The 6,521-nt window shown below is 37.8% G+C and overlaps 1 protein-coding gene across 2 annotated transcripts in view; it reads left to right on the top strand.

The window, feature by feature from the left end:
- Positions 1 to 385: 385 nt before the first annotated feature.
- The window catches only part of SERPINB12 (serpin family B member 12), a 27,089-nt gene continuing 20,953 nt past the window's right edge, over positions 386 to 6,521 (top strand). Inside the window, exon 1 of one of the 2 annotated variants that reach the window (XM_077777687.1) lies at positions 386 to 433. The gene's annotated coding sequence lies outside the window, so the exon portion shown is untranslated. Of the gene's footprint in view, positions 434 to 4,334; positions 4,528 to 6,521 lie in introns of those variants that run through there. The other variant, XM_077777686.1, reaches the window with a different exon arrangement.

The following is a 6,521-nucleotide window of genomic DNA, read 5'->3' as shown; positions in this document are numbered from 1 at the left end:
CTCATGGTTCATGAGTTCAAGCCCTGAGTTTAGCCCTGCGTCTCATGTTAGGCTCTGTGCTGACAGTGTGGAACCTGCTTAAGATTCTGTCTCTCCCTCTCTCTCTGCCCCTCCCCTGCCCTCTCTCTCTCCTCTCTCTCTCTCTGTCAAAATAAGTAAATAAACATTGAAAAAATAAACATAGTAAGTCAAATATTTAATTTAGTGGAAAGCATAGAAGGTGTAAATTATTTGAAAATATATATACCATACATTTCTCTTTTTTTTTTTTCCTACCTTTAATCAATCAATGACAATTTTACTCTGGATTCCCCAGTGGCTCTTGGAAAAGTGCCCTTGTGGGAGGGGCAAAGTTCATATATTTCCATTCCTGACAGGGTGTGGATTGAAACTTACCCGGCCGGCTGTTAGCAGCAACTCCGAGGGCAAGAAGGTAACTGTGAGCATTGCCTAATATAATTTTTGACGATGAATATTGCACTGGAAAATTATTTCAAATAATCGAAACCCAAAAGAGATTTGGTTGAAGCCACAGGATATGTCAGTTTTATTATTAAGTCAATGTGTTTTAAAAAAGAGCAGTTTGTTTTATGATGTGTTGAAGTTTTTGTAAAGGTGGCAATACTTGCTAGGAGTTATTAACAATATTGGTCACGTCTTCAGTCCCCATGCACCCGGTCAGATATCTGATGTATCTGACTGATTTTCTTAAAATGTGGACGTTTGAGTAGTTATAAAATCGTTACATACTTGGCAGATTGTATTTTATCTTTTTATTATTTCTGTAAGATAAAATGATGATTTTTAAATATCACAAATGAGATTTTTTGTCACCATAAAATCAGTAAATGTCTGAATTTTAAACAGATTCTTGGACTGGTGGCTCATATCCATCAGCTCATTCAACTTGAGCACCAGTCTCATTCTCAGTAGCAAAAAACTGCTACTTTCACCATGAATAGATCGTCCATATTTTAAATAATATGAGCTTACATTTCTCTTTTGCACCATAAATTGGAAATGCTTTTGATTGCATCTTTCATAACTATTTCTTTGTTTTTACATATTGTTTGTCACTTAGTTAGCTTTAACCAGATCTGAGTATTTATGCTAGCAGGAGAGCATCTACCTGTGTCAAGTTGGAATCTCATTCTTGGGTTATGCATAGCTTTGTGGAAATTATGAAAATTATAAGACATGAAATATTTTGGGGATATAATTTTTCCTTCCTACTATTTGGAAAGAACAATTTCCCCCAGAATATTTTGGCGTGTTGGAAAACCTATCTTGTCTAAACTTTTCTATTTTCACTGTATAGGAAACCAATTTTCACAAGTGAACTATTCCTATTACAGTAGAAAGTTAATCAAAAGTTGATTCTGTTATGTAACATCTTTATTGATTACAGGTACCTGCAGAAGTTATGCAGAGTGAATATGGAATACAGAATTATCATCTAATATTTCAAACATTCAAATTATTTGCAGTGAAAAAGGGGCAGATGTTAGCCAATAAATCCCTAAAAGCATATTAAGTACTTTTATTGTGCCACCATTTATATTCTTTACTGACGGGATAAAAAGATAAATCTAAGACACGGAACCTTCCTGGAAGAAAATTATGCTTTGGAAGCAAAGACAGAAATATAAAAAATAATTATGTCACAGCATGATAAAAGAAACAGTAATATGACTGTTGTGTGTTTAATATAATTATGCTATAACAGCAAGATTAGAAAGCACACGGAAAATAAAGACAATTGATCTGTCAATATTGTGAGAGCAAAATTCAAATTTAGTGTTGAGATTGCAGAATATCATTAATGATAACTGATATTCTTCCCTCTGCACAATAACTTTGAATTTGAGAACCAAAGTCCTTTTGCTTCATTAGAGGTTAAAACATGAATCACTTAGTTGGAAAGTACTGTAGGCAAAAATATGATAACATTTCTATTGACATCAAAGTGGGGTTTTCCTCGTTTTCTGAATAAAGATTACCAATTACCCCTTGCCTTTAAAGTTATGGTTGGTAAGGGGTGATATTGGGGATGGTAAGTATGAAATGACCTAAGTCATTGATTGTTTGCAATCATGAAGTTCCCATCTATTTTTATGATATTTGCATAGATTTTAGTGCAATCTGAAAGAGATTTTTGAGTAAATGTTCAGTGTAGAGAAGCAAGCCCCCAGTAGATTAGAGGAGCCTTGGAGGACCGAATGGGGCCCAAGATGCCTGTTGGCAGAGAGGTAGTTCAGGGCAGTACTGATGGATGCCCAATGTTGGCTATTGGTCAGAGACACTGGTGAAACCAATAATACGTGTTTTATTACTGTATTATCATTAATTTACAGTATTATTTTCTTATTTATTAGAAGAACATCTTCCTGTCATGAAACTCTGTGGTGGGTTAATTGAGCTGTGGTCCTACAGAGCACAAGGTTATCTGCTCCAACTGCAGCATGGCATAGTTGAAGAAAGATGGTGGCTTTGACTTTGGGCTGCACTGCCAGATTTGTAGATCAGCTGTGTCACTTAATGATTGGTTGTAAAGTGAAGATAATTTTCAATGTATAGGCTTGTTTGAGAATCAGAGACAACATTTGTGAAATGCCAGGCAAATTAAATGGTAGCTATTATTCCAAAGTCATCATAGGTGGGGTAGTATTAATTCCTTGAGCTGAATAGATTTTTGAAGGACCTTACTATTTTAAAGATTATTTCAACTCTGGAAATATGGATGACTGAGGTAAATTATGTACAAGTTTTTCAAGTTGTAGCTTATTAAGAAGCAGCTTACATCAGCACTTAGCCTTTAGGTTTAGACTTAACCGAAATAAGTGTGTTCTTTCTGTGGTGGATGTTTTCCAGAATGGACATAAAGTACCTCCTGTTAATGCTCAGGGAACATCCTAATTGGACCTGGAGACTAAATTTCATTGTGAAAAGTTACTCTTCAATTTTCAATAGCAAATTGGTTCTTGTGTTGAACACAAATAAATTTGTAGTGCCTTAAAATTTGCTGTCATGCTTGGTAATACAGCTAAAGTATGTTTTAAAATAATTATACTTTAGAGGGTTATGTGGGTGGCTCAGTCAGTTATACTTCCAACTTCGGGTCAAGTCATGATCTCACATCTCGTGAGTTCGAGCCCCATGTCAGACTCTGTGCTGACAGCTCAGAGCCGAGCCTGCTTCAGGTTCTGTGTTTTTTTCTCTCTCTGCCCCTTCCCTGTTCACACTCTGTGTCTCTCTCCTTTAAAAATAAATAAATGTTAAAAAAAAGTTTTAAAAGTAAAATTAAACTTTATGTATATATAATTTATGTATAAATGTATACATACACAAATACATAGAAAAGTCATACATAACTGTATTATTATGGACTCTTCATGTTCAGCTTCATTCACACAACATTGGGCTTGTGAGATCCATGACATTATGGGCTGATCCATGTCATTATAGTTCATTCAGACCCATTGGTGTGTATGTTCTGCCATAGGACTAACCCACAAGCTGTGTATTTATCCTACTGATGATGGACGACATTTGGTTTGCTTCTGAGTTTGGGCTATTACAGAAGTCTTTGTATGAATATATTTGTACACACAGTTTTTTAAATCCCAAATGATTTTGCTACACGCCTCTGAAAAGTATCTATTATGGTTACATTTGTGTATGATGATGATTAGATCTCTACTGTTCATTTATTGCTAAGCTGGTCCCACTCATAAATCCAGGGGATTTGGAGACTGGTTTAATCCTACTGTTTTCAGATTAGTACTGATGTAAAGGGATTTTTTAAAAATATTTTTATTTATTTCTAGGAGAGAGAGACAGCGTGAGCAGGGGAGGGTCAGAGAGAGAGGGAGACACAGACTCCGAAATAGGCTCCAGGCTCCGAGCTCAGCACAGAGCCCGACACGGGGCTCGAACCCACGAACCGTGAGATCATGACCTAAGCGAAAGTCGGATGCTTAACTGACTAAGCCACCCAGGTGCCCCGTAAAGGGATTTTTGATAAGGACAAGAAAACTGACCTTAGAGGTCTTTTTATTTTACTTTATCTTTTGCTGTAACCTGCCTTTTATTGCCCACCAAAGCTTATCTCTAATGAATAAGAACAGTGTTAAGTGGATTTAAGAATGTTAAAAGTACTATATTTTTAAATTGCCTTTTGAATATTATCAGAACAATATTAGAATAAGTTTCGACGAGTGCCATTTAAAAAAGTTTTTCCTACATCATACTCTTTTGCCTTTTCCATTTCATTTTGCGAATTAATACCGTATTCTTCTGTCTATGCTCTTTCATTCCCGCCAGGGCTGCCTCTAATGCAGTACGTGCTCTGTCAGATGGTGGATTTCTCAGAGGCAGAGACTGGGTCTCATTCATTTCATCCTTTGATGCGTAATCACTGACCCCCATGGGAGAACTCTATAAATGTTTACTGAGCAATTAGGTCACTGTCAGATTTAGCCAGTTTCTGATTTAAAAACAAGCAAAACAAGAAACGGCCCTCCAAAGGTAATAACCAGAAGCCATTTTGATTAAGTTATTTATTTATTTATTTATTTATTTATTTACATCCAAGTTAGTTAGCATATAGCGCAATGATGATTTGAGGAGTAGATTCCAGGGATTCATCCCCTACGTATAACAGTCAGTGCTCATCCAACAAGTGTCTTCCTTAATGCCCCTTGTCCATTTAGCCCAATCCCCAAGCAAAGCTCCTCCAGCAATTAAAGTTATTTTTTTTATATTTTAGAGTTTTCTAGAACGCCAGGCAAGATTTTCATCTAACCCTAATGTTCACCTATAGCCATCCAACATCAACTGCGGCTTTGAGGCCATTTTTCTCTCACTACCATTCTCGCTTCTCCCCTGGAGTCTGGAGAATTAAAGGCACATAGGCTCTCAGGGAAACTCAGAACCAGTCCACGGGGTAGAAGCAGATGAGGCTCAGAGAAGGGACTGGGGCAGAACATGACAGTAATTGGAGCCAGGTTGGGAAACTGTCCGGAGACATTCACAAAATTTAGCGCAGGTTCCTCGTTCTTTATGCCCCAATGGGCCAAGAGAATTAGGGGGTGCACTGCAGCCCCCGGGGTGAGTAAGGGGAGTAGCAGAATTAGAAGTGGGCACAAAACACAGCTGTTCCCGGAGAGAGCAGGCCTGGGCGTGGAGAGGTCGTAACTTAGCTTTTCTCCCGGCCAACTCTGTGACTGTGTGCAAGTCACTTTACTGCTTCGGGCCTCAGGGTTTTTAGTCTCAAGAAGAAGGGAGTTGGCCTGCGGGAGCAGTCCCGTCCTTTCCATCGCAGGTAACACTCCGGTTGCCTGGTTCTGTGCGTGTCGTGCCAGAAAGGAGCAACGCCTCCCCTCTGATGCCAGGGACGCCAGCTGCACCGAGAAACAGGGTGAAGTTGGGCAAATGGCGGGAATATTATTTTAAAGAGCCAGATTGGGATAATTCAGTTTTTAATTCAAATCCCTTCATTTCCTTTAGTATCATGTCTTTAGGCTTCTTTAATGACAATGAACAAAGAACCAGAATATCCACTGCTTTTCCCTTTGATGCCAAACACTTTAGATCCACTAAATGTTTATCCACATTTAAATATCCACTTAGTTATATGACCGAGGATTTATTTTATTTATTTATTTATTTATTTTTACAAATAGTTTGTTGTCAAATTAGTTTCCACATAACACCCAGTGCTCATCCCCACAAGTGCCCTCCTCCATGCCCATCCCCCCTCCCCCCTACATCCATCAGTTCTCAGTTTTTGTCAGCATTCAAGAGTCTCTCATGGTTTACCTCTCTCCCTTTCCCCCACCACTTCCCCCCTTCTTCTCCCCCTTGGTCCTCAGTTAAGTTCCTCCTAATATTTGACAGAGGATTTAAAAAACACCAGACTACTTTTTACCAAAATTTTATGATTTAACAAAAGCCTGTGCAATCCTTTCAATCCAGACCACCTTGACTTTATCTGATTTCTCTACTGTTCTAGAAAATTTATTTCTAAATGGGTAATGCCAGCCGCTGGTGGAGTGAATATGTTGGAGGTGTAGGCTTCTGAGGTGTGAGGCATTGTTGAATTTCCAGGCACACTCAGGACATACGTTTCTTGGAAAACACGTACCTGAATCCAGTTTTACCCGAACAAAATGAGAAATACAAGTCATATGCAAATATGGCAGGAAAAAAATGTAAGAATAAAAATGGACTATAAGTTGAACAAGGGGGAAAATTCCTAATATATAGCGGGTGCGTGTTTGGTCAGCCTATCCTATACTGAGGGGAACTTAGTAGAAATAATAGCTACAGTAGAAAGAAGCCAATGTGTGTGATTTGATTTTTCAACTCTTTTCTCATCTGGTATAAGAGGACTGCCAGTATTTAGCCTGGAGACTTGTAGGGTTAAAGCGAATATGTGTAAAACATATGTCTGGCACATTTTATTTTATTTTATTTTATTTTATTTTATTTTATTTTATTTTATTTTATTTTATTTTATT

The sequence above is a fragment of the Crocuta crocuta genome, unplaced genomic scaffold (genome assembly GCF_008692635.1).
Source record: "Crocuta crocuta isolate KB4526 unplaced genomic scaffold, BGI_CrCroc_1.0 scaffold36, whole genome shotgun sequence".
Taxonomy (NCBI): domain Eukaryota; kingdom Metazoa; phylum Chordata; class Mammalia; order Carnivora; family Hyaenidae; genus Crocuta; species Crocuta crocuta.
The sequence above is the reverse complement of the archived record's forward strand: the minus strand, read 5'-3'. Positions and strand labels throughout refer to the sequence as shown.